At 39.9% G+C, this 23,190-nt stretch overlaps 1 protein-coding gene across 3 annotated transcripts in view; it reads right to left on the bottom strand.

Annotated features, from left to right (window-relative positions):
• The window catches only part of MAMLD1 (mastermind like domain containing 1), a 243,387-nt gene that overhangs the window by 115,450 nt on the left and 104,747 nt on the right, over positions 1-23,190 (bottom strand). For 2 of the 3 annotated variants that reach the window (XM_064713259.1, XM_064713257.1), the window contains exon 3: positions 10,212-10,285. The gene's annotated coding sequence lies outside the window, so the exon portion shown is untranslated. Of the gene's footprint in view, positions 1-10,211; positions 10,289-23,190 lie in introns of all 3 variants that reach the window. The other variant, XM_064713258.1, reaches the window with a different exon arrangement.

Here is a 23,190-nt window from a genome sequence, read left to right as displayed (position 1 = left end):
CAGAAAGAACAAGTGGCAGAAGGATGGATGTGCAGTAATGAAGCTTCTTTTTCCAACTTATCTCTGTTTCCTCCTGTGAGTGAGCCCAAACCAGTAAAGTGCTCTCCCAGTCTCAGCTGTACTGCTTGATAAACATGTGTGAATCAGAGCAGATGAAACTATAATTTACAAGAACTGCCTTCTAACATATAGGACTTTTAAAAAATATAATGAAAATATGGTTCTATTGTAGTACATATTCTGTGTTTGCAAATGCACTATTGTTTGATATGTGTTAACTTCCCAGGGTTCCTAGCATGCATTACTGCCAGTAACCAGCCCTCTCAAATGAGCACACCAGTCAAGATGAGACTGTACAGATTAACTTCTTTCTTTTTCAGAGGTAATCTGTCCTTCTGGTGTTCCCTCCCCCTCTTAGATGTTCTTTCAGAGAAGTAAAGAGCCTTTCAAGCAGTTGTTTCCTTTCCATCCCTGTTCTTTTCTAATAGGCAATGGCTCAGTTGTAGAAGATATGAGGAAGGGTATGAACTGGAGTCAAACTTGAGATTCCCCGTGCATCTACTTCTTCACTTGCCAACTACTGTAATACTGAATCATCTTCCAGGCTAAATTCATTACATGGAAGTCCTTTTATGAAAAGTGGCACATATTATTATGGTATCAGTGTCTGGTATCATTTTAGGTCAAGTCTTAGAGCAAGATTTTATCTTCTCTCCTGAAGGGGGAATGAGTAAATATAACTAAATATAGTAAATATAACTAGCTAGGTGCATTTTCCTCAGGTAGCAAACCTAGACTTTCTACACCAAAATCCCTAAGTCTCGCTATCTCATATGAGAGGACCAAAAAATCACTATGAGGTGGATGAGAAGCCACAGCAGACTGAAGCCTCTGTGCACATATAACTGGGACAAAGAGCCATACCAGTCAGGATTACACATGCGTGCATAATTATCTGTTACCCAGCAATTATGTGGAGAAAGCACTGCCCATCTAGATCTTCAACAGCTACTGTGCACACACAAAAAGCATCTACATGCTGCCTTATTGAGGAACAGGAATGAAACAACTTTTTTTTTTTTTTTAAAAATCACCAAAGAGGACAAAAAAAGCATATGTTAAGGTATGATTGACAGCCGCCATAATGGACTGTCATGTCAAAAGAACTGCCTTGCTAATTCTCTTACATAATGAGCTAGATGCTAGGCTCTCCTTGCAAGTTTGATTGTGCACCCTTCCATCAATCTTACCGACATCTTGGCATCTAAAATACAGCAAAACCACTTAACAAGGGCTCTTTAAACAGGAAAGAGGAGGGATGTCTCTGTGTATTAAACGTGATGTGGAGGTTGCTATGGTAAATTTGAACATGAGAACATTGCAGTGCAAAATTCCATACTGGTGGCTAGAGCTGAAGCTAGCCATGCCTCCAGGTTCTTTAGGAATACTTGGATTGCATTATTCAATCAGTGGAAAAAATATAGTTCTGGTGCCACTTTCATAGTAAGGACAAAAAAAAGGTGCCTTTGTCTAATCCTTTTCTTTGTGTGTGTCTGCAGATCCCCAGAGTATTGATGAGGAGCATCCAAAATGGGTTGTAGTATGTTCTCTCTGCAGCTTTCAAATATGGGGCTCCATCCCCCAGACTCCCTCAGTAACTAGGACTGGAAATATACATGCATTTCTCTCTTTCTTTTTTTCACTTCGTCTGGTTGTCACAGTTACATAATGCTGCCAGTTGTAATCGCAGCTCAGTGGTGTTGTTAGGCAACTCCGTTAGCTTTAGTTATTGAATTGAAAATTGCCATATAGGTGTCGACTATCTGCCCTGCAGTTCTGGTGATTATAGCTTTAACTATTGGCACTTCCCTCATTACCAGTTCTCCGAGTTCCCATTTTGCTTGCCAGATTTATAATTCTCAGAGCCCCCTGAGCTGTGAACTGCTCCCACCCAAGCAATTGGAGATTAATTGCCAGCTCTGCTCCAGGGCCCTGTAGCAGAGGGGGCCTGAGCTGCTCATCAGAGTCAAATTTAGAGTATAAACATTTACTGGGATTTACTGTTGTCGGGGTTATTTCATGTTTCCCCTTCAGAAGCAATTCTATGAGAAACCAACTGATTTCCCAGCTCCATAGTGACATTTCTTAAAACATTTTTTTTGTTTCTACTCATTTTTACTGCAAAAGTACCAAAATAAGTAACACACTACAAGCTCACTGATATCTCCACCGTGGCCCATAGCACACAGGAGCTGCTACCACCATTATGCCTACTTTATCCAGTGCCTTTGGAGTTATTTATTATTGTTTATGCTTGTTCTATTTCTCTATTTATCTTATTTTTTTCTTGCTCACATTTTTAAGTTTTATATCAGTTTAGACTATCTTCCCTTTTTCCCTTTGGTCAAGAAGCATTCCCCTCGACAAAGTATCATTTTTTGCATGCATGATTCCATTGTTCTCCCTTTGCAAAAATCAAACTGTCTGGCAGACAAGTCCTGGGCTGACTGAGCACAAATGCTGATCTGACTATTCTGTATGATCCTCACAACTGGAGTTATTTCCAACCCCCTCAAACTTCCCTCTTTCCAGCACTTGGCTGGTTTCAACTTTCAGGGTTTTTGTGCAATTACAAACAACATTAGAGCCTTCTCTGTGCTTTTGTTTAAACACATTTAACAGGATTCTTGACTTTCTTCAACTTGAAAATATTCTCCTAAGGCACCTCCCTCCCATGGCTCCAGAAATCAACCCCATTCTTTGTACAGCATCTCTGACAACAACAGCACCAATTCTGACTCACCCAGCCAACCTCTACAATTTTCACAGTCAAAAATACCAGCCACAAAGAAACAAATTTCATACCTGAAATATCATTCCTCAAGCTCTTTAGCTGGGATTTTTTACTCATCTCATGCTCCCATGTCTCCTCATTGTAGTTCCAGGCTCCCCCAGTGCTCTGGATTGTTTCCAGACCCCCAGTGCTCCTTCTTATTCAGCCTTTCCTCTCACCTCTTTCCCAGCACACCCAGGAAGCCTCAAAAGCTTCATGTCCCTGCAGGACCCTCCCTTATTTGCCACAGCAGTTGCCAAATTACTGCTTTAACTGATCAATTGTTAGAATTGCACCAAGGTATTTAAAAGCTTGTAGCTGTAGCTTTTAAATTCATGGGGTTAGAGGGGACTTTCTGAAAGCATGAACAGATATGGGAAAGTTACCAAGTCTGTTTTATTAACTTTAAATTTCAATCCTGTCCCTTATTTAACACGTCTGATAAACTTTCCCCCAGTATTTCTGTGTCTATTTTTCAAAGTTTTATGTCTGTTCTGGCCACATATTTGTTCAGTTTGCTTATGAACACCTTGGCAACAAATTCATCCTCTGGATTCCTGAATCCTGCTCCTATGTACAACAAGTCTTGTCCATTCTGCACGTATCAGTTTAATATGAGTGAGATACTTTCACAGGCACTGGGAGTGAAATTTGGGGTGAGAAGAATATTTATGTGATGAAAGCATGTGTAACAGACTCTGATTTCTGTTCAGCTCCTGATTTCTTCCTCTAACAGGCCTTCTTGGTGATCTTGGATACTGCTTTACTCCTTTATGACTCAACTTCCTACCTGTAAAATAGTGAGGATGATGTTTGGAATGACTGCTGCTTGTGAGGTTGTAGGGAAAAAGCCACTAGACAGGAAAGTAAATAGAAAGATAAAAAGATCTTTTGCTCTCATCTGTTGGAGTAAGGTTTTTTTTTCCACCTAGCCCTCTTCAGAGTACTTGAAAGTGAAAAAAGAATTGTGTTTCTCAGTGGGCTAGATAGTCTCAGCAAGAGCATTTCTCCATTTTTAAAAAGAATCTCTCATTTCAGTTGTCATTCAGGGAATCTGTTTTGTTTGGGTTTTTTTTCCCCCACTTGTGTATCTGTTCTACTTCTAGCTTTGTTATCTTGGGTTCAAAAACATTTCCACTTTTACTATTCAGATGGTTTTATGTTCAAAACTCCAGACATCAGCAGTATATGACTTGTAACACAACATTTAATATTTTTTCAAGTGTACATTTCTCTATTGGGCTTTTGAAATTGCTTTTAGTAAGGGCAATCTTTCAAGAGAAGAAAAAAAAAATCATGGCTGCCTTGCTTTGCATTACCATGTAAAATCACCTTTCTACTTTTTGCAGTTTTGTGGTTTCTTCTATGACAGTATAGATTAATGGATGCATTTTTTGTTTCTCAGAAAGATCTAATCATAGCACGGAAAGAAAGAGAAGCCAGTGAGAAGCCTCTGATCAGCCAACTCTCCCTAGATCAAATGCTCTCTGTTTGGGAACATCTGCCTTAAAAAATACCACCTGTTCATAAAAAAATAGCAATAATAAAGTGCTCAAATGTCAGATATTGCAAGGAATGTTTAAAAGCTTATAATAATCATTCCTTGTAAAGTAACTAGGTTATAAATTTAAGATGAAGACATTGAAGAGCCAAAGCAAGTACATCTGCCTCTGTGGTTGGTATGACAGGATGGTACATGTAGAGCCATGAGCACATTATAACATTTGATATTTTTAATCAAATCCCATTTTAAGATGTGATGTGTGTTACTCTAGTAAAGGTCATTTTAGTTACAGTAGCATTAAGGGTTTTCAATAAAACATTTTAAATGCCAGTTATATAACTGCTTTTAAAACATTTAACAGCCACATTGGTTACATGACCTGAGACAAAGGATATTTTCTCGGCACTTTGATATATTGTGGCTAGATTATCCTTATGGGAACGTTCAGTTCCATAATGGCCTCAGGTCATCCCATAATACGTGGTATAGGATTTTTTTCACCAAAACAATAATTGCTAATGAAGCCAATGGTGATGGGAGTTCAATGACATGGCAGAGGATGGAGGCTGCAGTCAATAATAGCAGCAGACACTGGCCAGTACAAGAAGTTCATCAGCACTATTCAAGGACAAAGAGATGTAGCAATAAGGAACGAACACACACAGATCTGGGTCTTAGCACTGCCTGGACATTACAGAAAAATAACTCAAGGGAACAGGAGTTCTTTCCTCCTCTGCCTTTCCAAGAGTTTTTGCACCATTAAAATGTGCTGGAATATAGGATATATATAATAAAATACAGAATATATAGAATATGGTTTCAGGACTTCACAGCCAGGTGTCCCTGGGCACAGAGAGAGATCCACCTCTCCACACCTCTCCTGTGAGGTGAACAAGCTCCATGTGATGCACAGGAGCCTCCTGCCAGATCTCATTATTAGGGTAGGCAGCTATTTCCTGTTCGGTTCCCTGCAGAAAGGTATCAGTGGAGCAGCATTTTCAGCTGTGGCACCTGCCCTGCCAACTCTCAGATGTTGGATCTCACCCCCTGACCCAGCAACCTTTTTGACTCACAATCCATATGGCAGATCATCAGCCAATCAACAGGACATATTGCCCTCTGTTTCTTTAATTTTTTTTCTTACTTATCTCTTTAGGTTTTGGGTTCTTGTGGTTACAGCCACCTATCCACCTATTCCTATGCAATCCTGGGCTGTGGAGTATGGATGGGGTTGGCAGAGGGTTCCAGCCATCCTTGTAGACTTTTGCTCCCTCAAAGCAAAGCAAGTGGATTTCTTTTTAATAAAAAGAAAATATTTGTTGCAAAAAATGAAATAAAAACAATATATTGTTGTTTTCTTCTGCTCTGAGCAGGAGTTATTTGATGACCTTCTGAGGGCCTGTCCAGCATGAATTATTCTAAGAAAATGTGTATATTTGTTGAAAAGCAATATAAGAAACACTATCAGTGGCAATCCTTTTTCACTGCTCTTAGGCATCCTGTCTTTCTCAGTGACTTCAGGTCATAATGAAATTAAGAAGTTTCTCTGTTCCAGAATAATATCTTTTGCAGCCAATTTTATCACGAGCCAATGAAATAAATGTTTCCAAAGTGAACAGCTGGCATCTCTTTTCATAAAAGATTCCCTTTTAGAACACTATTTCCAAACAATATTACAGTGGCTCCATTCACATGGCCATAGTTAAGACTGTGTCAATACTTCTCTTATAAACCTTGTTTTTCAAGGGTTTATAACTTTACAGCTGAGCCATAATTAGCTGGGATTTGGGTTAAGGCACAAGAGTTTGGTCTGTCTGTGACGACATTTTGGCTAATATTAATAAAATCAGTTTTAAATCATAGAAGAGTGAAACACAGTAATTTATATGCATAAAAAGGATTCTTGAAAATTCAACAGCTTTGATTTAAAAAAAAAGGATTTTGACAAGTGATTAGAATATACTGTGATCTCTATATTTTTTGTCTTTTTAAAAGAAAAAGAGCAAAAAAAACTCCCACTTTAGAAACTCAGTTTGACAAACATGGAAATTCAAAATCTAAGTGGATGGTCTCTCCTTAATTTATGTTGTTATGAAGAATGGGTACAATGATCTCATTAAAAGGCAAAGAATCTTGTGTTGTGTGCAAAGCTTGTGTTCTGTGGCTTTACTCAGTTCTTGCTAGCATGTAAGCAGAGTTTTTAATACTTGATATCATTTTGTTAGTGTATTTTATGACAAGAGCAATTTGCATCCTGCCTGTTGTTTTATGGGCACTTCAGTCTCAGCCAATAGGCCACCTTTCTGCACCCCTATTTTTCATTACAGTGCAAAACAAATCCCTCCTGTTTCCCATTCCAGTCACCCTCAGCTGGGCTCCTCTGCCAGCCCAGGTCCCCCTTTCAGCAGGAGCCCACCCTGGCTTCTGTCACTGTGCTCTCCTGGCTGCAGCAGGATTGCATGGCAGGGAGAGCCAGAACTGGTTCACTCCCTGTGTATCCTCATGGCAGGGAACAGTGAGGAGTACTTGTGGTGACACAGAGGCTGGGCACAGCCCAGGATCTCACTCACAGACGTCCAGAGTGACCGTGCATTAACACAACCACATGACACCCCTTCCCCCTTCTTCCCTGGGTAGGCACAATCAGTGTTTTCCTCCTCCTTCCCTTACCAGGCAGCTCTTCATGCACCCCAAATTTGGTAACATCAGCTTGGCTGAGCTAGGAGACTTTTTTCCTGCACATAAGGATAATTGGGGTGATTTAGAAATGCACCTATTTTAGCCTAGTATGTTATCTGCAGTGATGCTGAACAGAGCAAAAGGATAAGCTTTCACCTCAGCATTCCAACACAGTGGAAACAAACACAAACCTTTAACTTTAGAGTGCAAACAGCAGCCACAGAGCTCTCCTTGTTACCACTGCTGACTGATCTGTTTGGGAATTGCAGGCTAGGATGACTGCATCCCTCTCAGGCCAGAGTTAACTGTATTACACAGTCAGAAGCCTTGCTAAACTCTGTGGCCATCACTCTCCACAAAAGCATGAAGTTAAAATTGTTTCTCTGAATTCAAATGGAATCAATACTTCCCAGGAGACAGATGGGCTTTTCTTTTCTACACTGAGAAAAGAATCTGTGTCTGGAGTTGTGGTTTAAAGTTTTCATTCAGCTACAGGACACCACTAGGAAAAACCAGCAGAGACTGGGCACCTGCTTTTTTTCCTTGATCAGCCCCAAATCAAAGAATTTAATATTTTATATAAAGGGAGCTTGCTGTTGCTCTTGCATGCAGCTTTTTAGACTGTACAGTCGGTCTCAAGCAAGAAAGCTATGCTTATTCTTTTTTGGAGCTTTTTAATTTTTACTTGTAGCTGAATCCTCTAGGTCAATTGTATCTGCAGGGGTGGGAGAGGAATTTAATTGCTTTTACTTCCTACCTTCATCTCAGGGTGACCAGTCCATTAATAATGCACAGGAAGCAACTAGGAAATGCATGGTAGATTAGGGATTAATTGATATTTGGAAAGATTTCAATCCACATTTGAAGGAAAAGGTTATGCACTGTAGTCCAGCTCCAGTTACTATGTGCATTTAATTATTACTTCTTACAGCCCTGCTTCTTCTGGTTTTAGATCTGTTTCTCCCCTTCTTTGGCCAACAAGGCTTTTACAAAAATTTCCTTGTTTGCGTCTTGCTACAGATATTTTGTACATTTCTGATAGCACTCAATATCAAATAAATACATATATTCCTCTGTATTTTCCAGTAACTGTGAGCTTTTTCTGCACTGACACCACCCACAGTTCCGTTATGAACAATTTGACTTTCCAAAATGTTATTGATTTCTCTGCTTGGAAGGTACAAGATTAATAGCTTTAGAGGCAAAAGTCCTTCAATCCATTCACTGAATAGGTGCTGCAAGCTTGCTTCAATGCCTGCAGATGTGCTTCAGCACATCACTTTTAGTTAGAAACATGAGTGAGGCACTTCTCAAATCAACAAGGCACTAAAATACAGGAAACAGATGGGTAATTCCAGTGATGTCAGGGCAGGAAGGTATGATTTAGCTGGTTTGAAAAGGATGAGCCTGACAACTCGACTTGTTTTGCCATAGAAATGATAATGACTTCAGTAAGTTCTTTAGCCATTTTAGAGGCTTCAGAAGAGCTAATACTGACACCCATAAAACCAGTAACTACTGGTAGCAGAAGTTGACTCTAGCTGTCAGGAGTAAGGGATGACTGTAAGGAATAGAAGACCCAATAGTAAAGATATATTAGATTCTTTTAAGACCTTGAGAAAATCACCATCTTTTGTCAATGCTAGTTACATTAAAAATAGGCTAAAATAAGGAATGTAACATAAATGTCCAGTTACAAGCACTTTGATAATGTTAGGTGAATTGGGCAAAGACCTTTTGAGGACCCCTGGTGTTACAGCAGCTTTTATGATGGTATTTGAATTTGAGAGTAATGGATTCTTCTAAGCAGCTAAAGCCAGACTATTTGGAAAAGGTTCAGGGCTGCTAAATGCACACTGCAGAGAATGTAAAATTTGAGTGGCCATCTCAATTTAGGACTGAAATGTCAAAGGAGAGGTAGACCTGTGTTTTGTATGTGGTACCATGGAGTATTTGGAATGCTAATTATGGAAACACTTAAGTACTTCTGTAATAAACTGTCCCTTTGGGAGCAGAGCTAGACTAGTTACTAATGTCTGTCAAGATCCAGTGAGTAAAGAAACAGTGCTGGTTTCTGTCCTTTGCAGTAATCGGTTGGGATTGGAGGAGTTCATCTCCTGAGCTACTAAAGGTCACATCATAAGTGATTTTTACAGTCTACCTGTGAGTGTTTTGCACTGCCAATGTAGCTCTGTTCTAATCCCCTCTTTGACACATCAAGAGAAAGAGAAAGTTATTGAAATATAAGAAGTATCTCAAGAAGATGCCTGGGAGGAATCTTTGCTCATCTCACCACATCATACAGTCATAATAGCTCCGAAAATGCCACCTTTTTTCCATTGCATGATAGCTTATTCAAATGCCTCCTGTCTAATGAGTATGAACAGTAAGCAGCATATCCTATATTACAGTATTAAATTTAAAAATATGATTTTTACAACTATTGTTAAGAGCAGTTTTCAAATCCCTTCAGTATTTTTCATCTATAGAGGTATTTTGCTAATTCTGGTTTTATTAATGTATTTGGTGAAGGTTATCTGAGTTTGGTCTCTTAATCTAGGAGACTTTGCAAGCACTATTTGCAAGTACTGATTTATCTCCTTTGATTCATTAAATAAATGAAGAAAGAATTGTAAACTGTAGTGGTGCCACAATGGGGTAGTTATGCTTTATTTTAATTAAAATCAGGATCTAAAAAATATTTTATTCAGCGGCTATCTACCTTGCTGTTCTTGGCCTAGTTTCTTCAAGTACCTAGAGATTCTGCTGAAGTCTTCATTTACTCAATCTGCCAAATCCAGAGCTGCATTCTGTGTACAGCTCAGACTGCAGGCACATTTTCAGCCAAAAGAATCTGAATTCTCTGGTCACGAGCATTTGTGTAAAGCCTGTGTTGCTTTTAGACAAATCTGCTCTACTTTCCACAACTTCCAGGCTCTGTACCTTGCTGTGGTTGCAAACTTCCCCTGTAACATTTGAGGGAAGAAGATTCCACAACCTTCCATTCCATTTCTATTTTACTTTCCACCCAATCTCTGCAGGAACCCAGAGATTGTCATGGGCAAACCTCTGGCTCCACTGAGTTTGCTGACCAAGAATCACAAAAAAATAACAAAACTGGTGCAATCATCACAGCACAAAGCAATACAAGTTCTTTCAAACAGAGGAAGCAAAACCTAAAGAGAGTTTCCTTACCTTTGGTGAAACTCCCAGCTATGTGGTTTATGGCTGGCCCTCTGTTCTTAGTCATGCCCAACATATCCTGAGTTCTGCTGGAGAAAGTAGATTGTAATTACCAATCAAATAAATGTGAGTTTCCATCACAGCTTATTTTTCATTTTACTTGGCAATGATCTCATCCCTCTCAAAATCAGTTTCATATTGCCTTGGAGACCACAGGTTACCTGAATGTTGCTAGGATGCACCATTTGCCTGATTCTCTCTCCTTTTCCTCAGCCACATTGCCCACTCTCTGTGCTGTTAATCCATTTGGATATTGCCATTCTGCACCCCTGTGCTGGGAAGTTCCTAAGTGGCCATGTTGCTTACCTTCCCTCTCACTGCACTGTGCTTATCTTGAAACACTGAACAGATAATATTTGCATGTGCATTTATCCCCTAGATGGGCTGGGTTGGCCTTTTGTGGGAAATGTTGCAAACAGATCACAAATGAAGTTGTTGATGTGAAACTGAGAATAGCAGGTGCACAGTGTTATAAACAGATAAATTGAGAGGGGATGTGGAAGACAGAACAATCTACTATCTAAACTTCTATACAATCAGAGCAGTTTATCTGATTGACCTGTATTACCACTGGCAGCAAAAAGCTCCAGTTGGGAAGCACTTGTTGGTACTGACAGCAAAGGGAAATGGAGTGAAGAAACCTGAATGAACTGAGCTGAAAAAAATAAGTAGCCCAAGTACCTTTTCCTTCCTAATCATCATGTTTTAATACAACAGAATAAAGTGGCATATAAAAGGGTAATGTGCATTTTCTTCAAGGACTTGTTGAAACCCATAATACAGTAGCTTTGTAATTTACTGGTAATATGTACACAATACAAAGGATCAGGCGCAGAGTACTATCACTATATTTAGAGATAATGCTGCTTTTCTTCCATAGGCTTGATATAAACTTTGATTACATAGCATTTCTTTAATTTGCTGCTATTCAAGAAAATCCTTAGAGCACTGCAGCAAGCAATGCCTCTCTTTTACATTTGCATTTTTTAATTTGCATTTTTTAATTTCCCAGACTGCAGCTCCACACCTACACAGGCTTCCCCTGTGGGAAGGAAGAGAATATATTTCAGTATGAATGATACTGTTTTTCTTCTCAAATAGCTGTAATTATTAATTCCAGAGATTTACAAAAAAATCACTTTGCTACTGTTTCACTTAAGTGTGTAGGGCTTTTTTCCTAACTAACATCAGATGCCAATCTATTGCTCCACTGGTACCCATTTTAAATAGGGCAGCCAAGCAAAAAGTTCAGCCTGCTCAAATGACTGGCTGCTGCTCTCAGCAGCCTGCTCGTGCATTCCTTGCATACCCCAAAACACACTGAGTGCAAGAGGAGCTTGGTGCTTTTAAAGGAAGAGCCATTATGTCCATAATAGGTTAAGCCCCCTGTGGCACATTAATGGCAAGAATCTAGACCAGGTTACTGAGCACCACAGAGTATTTACCAACCAGCAGGGACCAGTTTAGTCAATACCTTTAAACAAGTACTAAACCCTGACTGTGGGAGCTGGGGTATGTGGCCTGGGTGATGCACATTTTAAACCCCACTGCTCCTCTCTTGGATGGGGACCTCAGCCTGGATCTCTTCCATCTCTTAAGAGTGTCAAGCTCTTCCAAAACATTCAGAAAAGGCTGTGACAGGAATATCCTATAAAACAATGTTATATCACTCACATGGCAAGCGACAAAGTTGGGACAGCTCATCGAGTAATTCAACCACCGCATAAAACACAAATTGTGGCAGTGACACTGGAAGAGGCTAAGAGAGCCCACAGCACCCAAAAATCCTGGTGGGCAGAGCCCTTCTGAGACCTAAATTTAATTAAAGGGACATTTAGCTTTCCATATCCTAGAAGATGTCCAATTAGCCAAAAAAAAAACTTATTTCTTCCTCACTCTGTTTGGTAGAGAAGTGTTAGCTTCCTTTGAGCATTAACCTTCAAGGGAAATTTCAGAATCCCAGGTGACACCTATGCACTCAGAACTGTCCTTCCCTGGGGCATCTGCTCCTGTCTCACCCACCAGTTCCCTTTTCAATATGGGGGCTCCTGGGACTGCATTTTTAACTTCCCCACCTGGTCCAGCTTTGCAGGCAGAATCAGTGCCTAAGGTGGATTTCTGTATCTCACACAGAGTCCTGCCCCTGAAGAGCCTGGGATGCTAAATTTGAGGCATGACATAAAGAGAGAAGGCAACAAGCAAAATTAGACCTGGAAAAAAGATGGCAGCAGGAGGGCAATGGCTCTGCTCAGGAATTTAGCCAAGTACTAATGCCTGTCTGTTGGAGAGTATCTGTCTCCAGAACAACTCCATCCACAGGCTGAGGCAACAAAATGAATTGTTTGACTTTCTCTACCCAAGACCTTGCAAAAGAAAATTTACAAACACATTGTGTCTTCCCAAGACTGAATGTTTGCTCACATAACAAGGTGGGGAAAAAATAAAAAAAGGCATGACTTTATATAACGGTACCATCTTGCAACACCTGCCATAACAATATTTTATTTGTCAGTCTTTTCTTATCCCATGTCTCTTGAAGTTGGCTAGGTTACTCCATCAAAGGGCAGGAGTAATAGCATCACTTCAGATAAAAGAAAAAGAGGGAAGTGTGCTGTACACAATCTGCCCATCACATCACCTCACAGTTACATTAACCTAGCAGGCACCACATCTATGGAGAGTTTACAGACATGGCAATCCATGCCAGCTGCAGCTTCTGCTCAGGTATGGGAAAAAATGCTCCACTCTTATATGGCACCTATAATTTAAAATGCTGTACTCAGATTAATTAGTGGAATGTTCTTTATGCATATCAATACACTGAGTCAGAGAAAGATTAAATAAATGACAAAGCACAAAATTTAACAGACACAGGAAGCAGCAGAGCCATAAACAACACTGAACTCCCAGATTTCAGAAAAAAACCCCTTGTACTCTAATGCAACTATATCATTTCCCTTTCTTAAAGTATATGTTTCAGACAGCAAATTCTGCTGTGCACAGCATTGAGCACATCATCAGCTCTTTGCAAGTACTGAACTGAATAAATAATATTATCTATAATCCCAGTACTATGTTCTAAACCACTAAATCTATTGCAATTTGAAACCTTTATTTAACTGACTTTGGTAAAGATAATTCTGAAAGCTGCACTATCTTGGTACGACTAATTAATATGTAATAATAATGATAATCATGACCAATAATGCTGTTTTAATAAGGATTTAATCCTACAGATCATTTTATAAAAGCACTTTGATAATAATGATTATTTATTCTTACAGTGCATTTTTCATGTTAGCAACTTGATGATTAATAAAGCTAAAGAAATAAAGAGATACAAAAAATAACAAGCTTATGAGACTGCTAATATGGTGAGCTTATTTAATAAACCTTACCAAATATAAAACTGTAAGGGAGATTCTCTTGGGAGAAGGGGAAAAAACCCCCAACATAAAGCCCCTGAAGGCTATGTCAGCAGGATTGAATTGACCTGTGTATCACTGTCATTTCCATTGTCGCTCTAGCAAACAAAATAAAATAATAAATAGCATTTAGTGCATTATGGGCTAGCCTGTCAGCTGGTGCAAAGAGGTGCACTGGCATTAATCTAAAGGACCTGTGCATCTGCCCCAGCATTTTCAATGGCCTGCATAAGCATAAGAAAATACCAAATATGTCTTGTCCATGATGACTTCAACAGCCAGCAGAGGAAGGACAGGTACTGTCAGTGCTCACATCCTCTGGTGACAGTAGATGTACTTAGCAAAGTATTGGGACTGGGCATACTGAGATCTTTCAGGGGCTTTTTTGGCTGCCATAGAAGTGTCTCTTGCTTTCCTTCTCTTGTGTTCCCCCTCCTGCAGCTAAGCCAAAGGCTTTGGTATGACCCAAGTCAGATTTGCACAGATATTCATACTAGGCCAATAGAAAAATTCACCTGGTCCAAAAAAATCCTCTATAAGGGATCCTTTCAGCCTACAAAGCATTGCACAGGTAGCATTTTGCCAAAATAGCTTAGAAAGGAAATCACCTGAGCTGGCACAATTTATAGCAGCAAAAGAAATCTTCTGCAGGATGGTTTATATAATTAGAGAAGTCTGGTTAGCAATACAGGCAGTTTTTATACACAGCACTCAATGCTTATCAAGGAGCTTTTACTGGTTTGACTTCCCTAGCAAAGTCTTGGTAACAGAGACCAATTTAAAAAGATTTATTCAGTAGCAAAGGTCTCTCCTGAAAGGTGAAATTTCTTGGGTTAAGTAACTTTCTACTTTAAAGGGTCCCCTGAATTTGTTGCTACCTGGCACAGACTGCTCCAGTAGCAATGTGAAACCAGGAAGAAATGGGTTATGGGATGCACAAGAGAGGAGACAAGTCCCAATGAGGAGGTATGCTGAGACATGAGATATAAATGGAAATAATCCACAGTGATTTGCTCATGGGCTCCACAGCAATGTCCACATGCTGGAGCCAGGGAAGTGGAGAAAGGAGTATCAACCTCAGGTGAGAGACAGGGACACAGGAGCAAGTCTTTGGAAGAAAAGCTGAAGAAACCATTGCAGGGAAATTCTGCAGTTCTTCCTCTTCACAATCATATTTGCTCAGGCAGTGTAGGGAATGATTATGCAGAGAAAGATCCAAAAGAACAAAGAGAGATGCCAGGTAAACAGAAGCCCTCTGATAAAAGAGAAGCCCAGCTCATGGTCAGAGAAAATACATGATGGTAAGAAATAGCTGGCGTGTTTTGAATACACACTATATAAACACTGTCTGAAGTTCATGGCAGTACTGAATGGAACCAACTATCTCTTTGTTAAGGGGATGAACAAAATTTCATTCCAAATAACTATCAAGAGTAGCCTCCAGCCACAGAAAGCAAATCTGAACAGGAAGAGATCTTAGCAGATCCAATACCAGCTTTCTACACTACCGGCCGATCCTTCTCCACTGTAATTTGTGAACAAACAGAATAAAGGGCACATCGCATTTTCTAACTAAATAAATTATGCTGAATGAGAGTACAAAGTCATAAAACATATTCAGGCTATTAGCTACATAAGAAGAGAGGAGAAGACAGAGTGCTCCACACTGCATTCCTAGTGTTACATATGATAAGTAGAGACAATAGAAATCAGTGGGAAAAATTGGCGTGCAGTGATTTCCTTCCCTGGGCCTCCTGCAATTTGCAGAACTCTGCAGAATTTCTTGGGCTGCTTGGTCAGCTTTCTCTTTTGCTGAAATATACTTGGATTTCAATGCTAACTACCACTGCTACAAAAGGAGGGTAGTTATAAAAGGTTGATTTGCAAAAATATTTATAAATTCTGCAGCTTTCTATTTTTAGGTGTTCAATTTAAGGCTTCTGGTGGCTGCAGACATCTGTCTTGTCAGAGATTTCTCTGTGGTGCTAACAGAAGTGAAGACTTAGATTCATCATGAAATGGGAACTGGGACTTTGATTCTACAGAAAATAGAACCCAGAGGAGAATCATAAACACACACACACATTTTCTTTGCATATAAATGTTTCTATTATTCTGATGCCAAGATGATTTTTTGCCTTTTCTTTTATATACCTTTTATATAACTTTTATGTATCCTCAGTATTCTTAGCATGCATACTTGTAACTCCTTAAGTCTGATAACTTAGCATAGCCCCAGTATTCTGTTAGGCCAGGAGACCAAACATCCTAATTCATAGCAGGAGGCTGGAAAACCCCACACTATCCTGGGAAACCAAGGTCAACTCTAGAACATACCCCATAAACTGAGATTTGGCCCATCCAGGGGGGAGTTCCACAGATGGGGGAATATCACCCCATTCATCCAGGCCTCCCATTGGGGAATCCTTGTTAGATCTGCTAATCTGTAAAGTCTATAAATTGTATAGATGATCTGCTGTGTGTGTGCACTGCAGTGCACTCCACCTTGCTGAAGTGGTGCACAGAAGGACCCTTATTAAAATACTGAGGTAAAAGCCCTTATCCCTTAACCATGTTGGCTCTGAATTTTCTAAGGCCAGGATAAAGCATCAATTCCCAGGATTACTCAGCAATGGAAATGAATAGGAATTTTGTTAGGGATTTCCAGTGGGATCAAGATGGAGCCAGGCTGTAACAGCTTTCAGGACACCAGTAACAGCTTTCAGGACACCAGTAAGTCTAGAACTATAGAATCTTTTTGTATGGAAAAGACCTCTAAGATCACCAAGTATAACAGTTAACCCAACACTGCCAAGTCTTCTACTAAACCATGACCCTAACTGCCATCTACACATCTTCTAAATACCTTCAGGGACTGTAACTCAACCACTTTTCTGGGCAGCCTGTGCTTGACAGCCCTTTCAGTGAAAGAATTTTTCCCAATCTAAAGCTCCTCTGGCACAACTTGAGGCAAATTCCTCTTGTCCTATTGCCTGTTACTTGGGAGAAGAGACCAACCCCCACCTGACTTCAACCTGTTTTTAGGCAGTTGTACAGTGATAAGGCTCCCCCTGAGCCTCCTTTTCTCCAGGCTAAACACCCCCAGCTCTCTCAGGTTCTTCTCATCACACCTGTGCTCCAGACTCTTCCTTAGCTCTGTTCCCTTCTCTGGACACACTCCAGCCCCTCAATGTCCTTCTTGTCATGAGGGACCCAAAACTGAACACAAGATGTGAGGTGTGGCCAGACCAGCTCCCAGCACAAGGGATGGTCACCGCCTTGGTCCTTCCTCCCACCCAGATTGATGCCAGCCACGTCTGAGGATGCCCTCAGTCCCCTTGTTCAGATCATCAGTCAAGATGTGATAAGAGAACTGGCCCCAATACTGAGCCATGGTGCACACCACTGGTGACAGCCCCAGCTGGATGTCACTCCATTCCTCACCACTCTCTGGGCCTGGCCATCCAGACAGCTTTTACCCAGTGAACACACACCCATCCAAGGCATGAGCAACCAGGTTCTCCATGGAAATGCAGTGGGAAATGGTGTCAAAGCACTGGCACTTCTAATTTTCTCCCTGCATAATCTCATGACATCTCTGTAGTCTTCCTGAGTTGTGTGTCCCTTCTTCCAAAAGTCATAAATTTTCCTTTTGTTCCTGAATTACAGCCAAATATCTCTGTGCAGCTGGGACAGTCTTTTGGTACATGGGGACAGCCTGCTCCTGTGCATTTACACTTTCCTTCTTAAACTATGTCCACCTCTCCTGGACTCCCCTTCAGGACTGCTTTCCAAGGGACCAGTCAACCAGTCTCCTACACAGGACAAAGTTTGCCCTCCTGAAATCCAAGTGTGTCTGTTTGTTGGACTCAGTTGTTGCTTTTCAGCCTGATGTGAACTCCTAAGGTTTGTGCTCCCTTTCACTTAGTTTGTGTTTCAGCAACACACAGCTCAATATATCTGCTTAACCATGTACTCTTGGTTAATGGTTCCCTATGCAGTCTGTCAATGCTCTTCTCAGTTATTCTGTATTTCTGTATAATTTGGAATGTCAGCTGAAGTAAAACTAAAGTTATCAGAAGCCCATTTGCTCAGTGTTTGTGCTAGGAAACCAAGTCCAAGACTTGAAAGGGAAACTTTTTCCTTGAAGGATTATCCCAAATAACATTTTCACAAAGGCTGGAGAGTGTCTCATGCACAGAGAAGAGATCATGCAAGACTTCTCCTGGAGTCTCATCAACACCATATTTGAACAACAGAAATGCAAAAGAGGGACAAAAAGTCTGCATGCATGTCTGTGGGATGATCAGCATGGACTATGTGACAGGTGTGTAGTTTGTTAGTTATGAAAATTCTACTAACTAGGCTTTAGAACAGCAGAGTCTAAAAATGTGATTATTCAGGCTATAAAGAATAAGAAGTGCTGGAGTTCCATGTTCTGGAGTACAAGGAAAGAATATTAAAGCACAGCAATGAGGAAAACTTCTGGAAAAATCACCCTGCTTAAGGGACTAAACTCAGGTGTGGTTCACTAGGCAAGCAGTGTGCTTCTGCCATCAGCAAGATACAGGGCATGGAAGACAAAATTAAGCTCAAGAATGAGTTGGTAAAAACTGGGAGAATACCTTCATGTCTCAGATCCAATCATGGTTCATGACATGGTTGGTTTTGATCAATTTGATTTGCATGCTGCAGCTTCTATTACAAAATCCAGCACAGGATATAAAATACTTTGTTTGTTCTTAAGATTTCCATTTTCCTTATTTCCTATAAGGTTCAAAAGAATCTTTTGCTTGTGCTATTTTGCTCATACCATACTTGAAAGCAGAAAAATGTGAACTGTTTGTTTATCCTCAGGGCAGGTGCTCTGTAGATTATCACAGTCAAGCTTTGTTGTTCTGCACTACAAAGTCTTCAACCTTGACCTGCGAGGTTGTTTTTCCCCATTTCCCCACCCTCTGAGAAAAGGAAAAATAAAGTGAAGATGGAGAAATCATTCTGTATTCTAAGCTAGTGCTCTGTCTTGCTTTAGCAAAGCCTTTGTTGTACATAAACATGTACAAGTTTTCTATTTACCTGTACCTGGTGTTAGTCAATGAAGCTGGTCTGGGGCTGGAATCTCTGTCTTGGTGTGGGTTCAAAATCAGAAGTGCAGACTCTTGTGGGGAATTCAGCAGTGTTAATTGTATGACTTGGCAATACTCAGGGGAAAACTTCCAGGTGACATGTAAGGAAATAACACACATATATCTTACTTCAATATGAAGGAAACCAGAGTGCTCATCTCCCTGCAGTCTGTTGACAACTCTACCCTTACACTGAATGATGACACACAGGTGGAATTATCTTGTTCCATTAAGGCTCTTTTAGAAAAACATATATAACAACAAAAGTCTGCAAAGGTTTTTTCCTCCCAGACAAATATTGGATAAATCCTAAATTCTGGAGTTATTTCAAAAGAGTAAATCTGTAAAAAATACAAAATGTTTTCTTTTTATTGGTGTGTAGGGAAAAGTAATACAGTAAATTACTGCTCTAATCCCAGCCCCCAGTATGATGTGTGATACAAGATAAAAAAGCAGACTGCAGCTCAAAACAGGAGGTGCAAAGGTGACTTTAGAAATCCCCCAATCCCAACCTAATTGCTAGACAGTCCCAAAGCATAAGTTAGAGCAGCTTCCAGCATCAGCATCTAAACATGATTTTTGTTCTAGTGCAAAGCCCATCAGACACCAAGCACTAATACCACAGGAGTATTCTCTGGGAAAAGAGTTAATAGGTTCCAGAGCCATTTGCTTCATCAGCCTGGAGAAAACCCTATTTAACTCTTTGCATAACTTCAGTATTGATAGTTTTGACCATACCTTCTGAGAATTTACCACAGTGGCTGCTATTCATAATTTAACATCATTTCTACAGTATCTTGCTGAAATATCCTCCTGATAATCCATGAGTGACTCTTTCATTATCTGAGTCTGTGAACATTTCTGCTTTTTTGTTCTTCTGCAAAAATTGAAAGGCTTTAAACAGCCATTAATCTCAGGTCTATAGACCTCAAACTATATCTAATAATATTGGAAAAATTTTCTCAGGCCCAGATAGACACAGATTTGAAACTTCTGACCAGACTGGTTAAATGGCTAAAGCATAAATATATCCCAGATGTTACCATGGATGTTTGTCTTGACTAGTCATTAAACTTTGATATGCATAGATACTTGGCATCAAAACACATTTTCTTAAAATTCCTAACGGTGGAAATTTGATAGTTATGAAGCCCTTTTTTCCTTATGAATGCTGAAATGTGTCAATTATCAGCACATAGGGCCACTGGGTTTCCACAGGACATGCACATATGAACAATAATTATTTATCATGAGAGACAGAAATATTTCCCTTATTTCCTGCAGTGACAGAAGTGCAGATGGGACAAATGGATTGGATTCTGATCACATGAGGTCACAGCTTGCAGGAATGAATAAATGGGTGTAAAAATTACATAGGGCTAAATGCAGTTAGCAATGGATCTTTTCCTAAAATAAGACTTCTGTTGACCCCTGCATTTTAAAATGAGTCAAAAATAGTTGGAAATCCTATCAGTACAAAATGTAGAAGTTAAATTATTTCTTGCTTGTAGGTTCCTTTGATAAAAGGAACTTAGTTATGATAAAAACCCCTAAACCAACCCTGTCTCTATTTATACTTTGGCTATTCCATCTCCTTCTCCATGAGGACCAATACTCCTGCACCACATAATCAGTGACTGGCAGCTGGGCACCTCTGTGCTCAACAGTCAAACCCATTCGATGTGAATAAAAAAGAAACTGTGTCAAGGAAATCTCCATCAGCTATACCCTGTATCTTAAAACTAGAAGCCCCAAAGTGTGCTACTTTTGAATTCTTGCAGGGCTACAAGCCTCCAAAACAAATCAACCTTGCCAATTGTGAAACACCCTAGAGCATGTATTGGAAATAATCAGTCTTTTAAAGTGACAGATTAAAATCTCTAGTAACAAAGTTCCTCTTTCCTTAAGCAATCTGTGAGCAATTCCACTCACTCTTGCAGTGAAGGATTTGAGCGCTCTTCTGAATAGGAAGCCCCACCAAACTGCTTCAGACTGATTCTGAACCTGCACCAGCAAAAATAAATATCAGTGTACTGTATCAGAGGTACTTTGGGGCATGTCTAAAATTAGGCTCCAGCTGCAGACCTGTGTATTTTTATGCTAAGGAGTCCGAAGTTTGGCATGCAGAAGAGCTGTGCTGGAGGGGGCCAGGGAAGAGTCCTATTTGGGAACAGGGTCACCTATCTGGGTACAGTAACTCAGCCACACAATCCAGTTCCTGCTGGCTATTCTGACTGACTTATGCCTCTGATGTTTGTCTCAATGCTGTCAGCATGCCAAGGAAGCTTTGGGCACACAAAATCAGGAGTGCAAAGGCAAATATCATCTCTCACTAAGCCATTCATGAATGACTGTAGATACCTGTCTCCAAAAATTTGAAAGCTCTTTGGATAGAGCTGCCTCTTTGTGTGGTTATGTGGAGTCCTCTGTGCTGAAGTGAGGGAAGGGTCCTTCTTGGCTGTAAACAGAGCATGAGACCATACTCAGACACTGCTTGAGAGAAGAGTTCCAATTGCATTTCATACTCTGCAGAAAACACCTTGAAAAATCCTCAGTAGCTGCAGAGGCCCAGCCATGTGTGCACTGTCCTCACCCCAAACAAAAAACATGGCTCATGCCTGTGGCACTGGCCCAGCAACAAACTGCTCAAAGAATGGGAGAACAAATCTGGGGGAAATTATTCTTCAGTATAATTACAGTTGAAAGAAAATATTTCTCAAACTGGGCAAACAGTAACTCACAATCAGGACTTGAAGACACCATGATTAATTCTGTCTTTCTGCGTTTTAAAAGGAAACTGCTCCAGGAAATACAAATGACTTTTTTATTTGTAATGGACTAACTCTGAAACCTAATGATGGCAGTTAAAAAAGAAAAGCTTCATATTTCATTACCTGATAGCACTAGAAAAATATTTAGCCCAATATATCTACCCATAAGCCCCATATAATCTCCCTCCATGTGTGAAATCCATGTGTCACAGACCTCAACTCTGTTCTCTACTGGCTTTGTACATGACATTTTGTCTTTCACAATTAGGCAATTTCAACCCAAAAAAGCAGTTAGACTTGCCATACACTGCTGCAGATGGAAAATGGAGACAATGGAAAAGACATTATAAGATACACTGAATATCACAGTGGAAGAAAAACCATGGTGTGGCCCCTGTTCTGACTACATTATTCATTTTCATATTTAATTCATAAAAAACTTTGTCTAATTTCCACAAGGTTTCCAGTCTCTTGCAATAAAACACAGTCCTGGAATCTTGACATCCTCCTGCAAAATTCTGGTTGAGCTGGGTACTTAAGAGCAAAAATATTAATTTTAAAGGAAAAGCCCAAAGCCCTGATCACACAACAGTTTTAATGCTTAAGCTATTGTAAACAATTCTGGACAACAGATTTCAAGAAGAAAGTGCCTGTCTTGTCTACCAAGATCTTTTGAAATGCATCAGGTTTTGACCAATATGTAAGACTAATGTAAATCAGAAGCAATCTCCTTGAAGTTAATAGAGATCAGATTCCAGGCTTATAAGCTTTTGCACACTGAATTTAACTATCTGTCATGCCTGCGAGGTTACAGCACAGACCTAAAAGAAGGTATGGTGTAAGATCAATGTTAAGGAAAGAGTTTCATTTAAAAGACCATCTTTTCCCATCAGACATGATAGGAGATTTATTATTCCAATATTATTGTTGAAACTAGAAGAGAGAGAAAAAATAAACAGGAACATATATTTTCATTTTATGACTGTGAACAACATTTCATACTGTAAACATATCTTGGTCTATAACATTTACCCACTAAAAAAATAATTTCAATACAGTCCTTATTGCTAGCTCGGCAGAGCCTCTCCAGAACATTGTGTTAATGATTAATATGAAGTCAGTGGAATTCCACAGTTGCTGAGAGTCTTGTGCCCAAGAATGAACTGCATTGCTAAATCAGCAAAGACAGTTGTCAAGGTAACCTCTATGTAATCTATTTAACTGGCTCCCAAAACACCAATCAAGGTCAGATAACGCACTCAAGCACCATATGAACACACTCATACGGCATAAAGCTTTGTATCAAGACAGCAGGGAGGAAAAAACCTCATTAGGAAGCAGGGGGAAAAAAAATTCAGTTTTGAGAAGTGTTAATTGGGATTGCAGCTAGCTTTGTGGGGAAAGCATGCTGCTCATCTGAATATGTTTTATCTGTAGTAGAAGTAATTTCACTCCAGTTCAGTTTGAATGGTAATGTCCTTCTACTAGTGTTAAAAGAAAAAAAAGACAAAAACAACCCACCCAAAAAGTAAAAGCAGCCACATATAAATTATTAATTTCATTTATTCTTTTATTAATGCATGTCTGGCATCTACACTCTGATACAGAG

This window comes from Zonotrichia leucophrys, chromosome 4A (genome assembly GCF_028769735.1).
Source record: "Zonotrichia leucophrys gambelii isolate GWCS_2022_RI chromosome 4A, RI_Zleu_2.0, whole genome shotgun sequence".
Taxonomy (NCBI): Eukaryota; Metazoa; Chordata; class Aves; order Passeriformes; family Passerellidae; genus Zonotrichia; species Zonotrichia leucophrys.
This window is presented reverse-complemented; position numbering and strand designations above follow the sequence as displayed.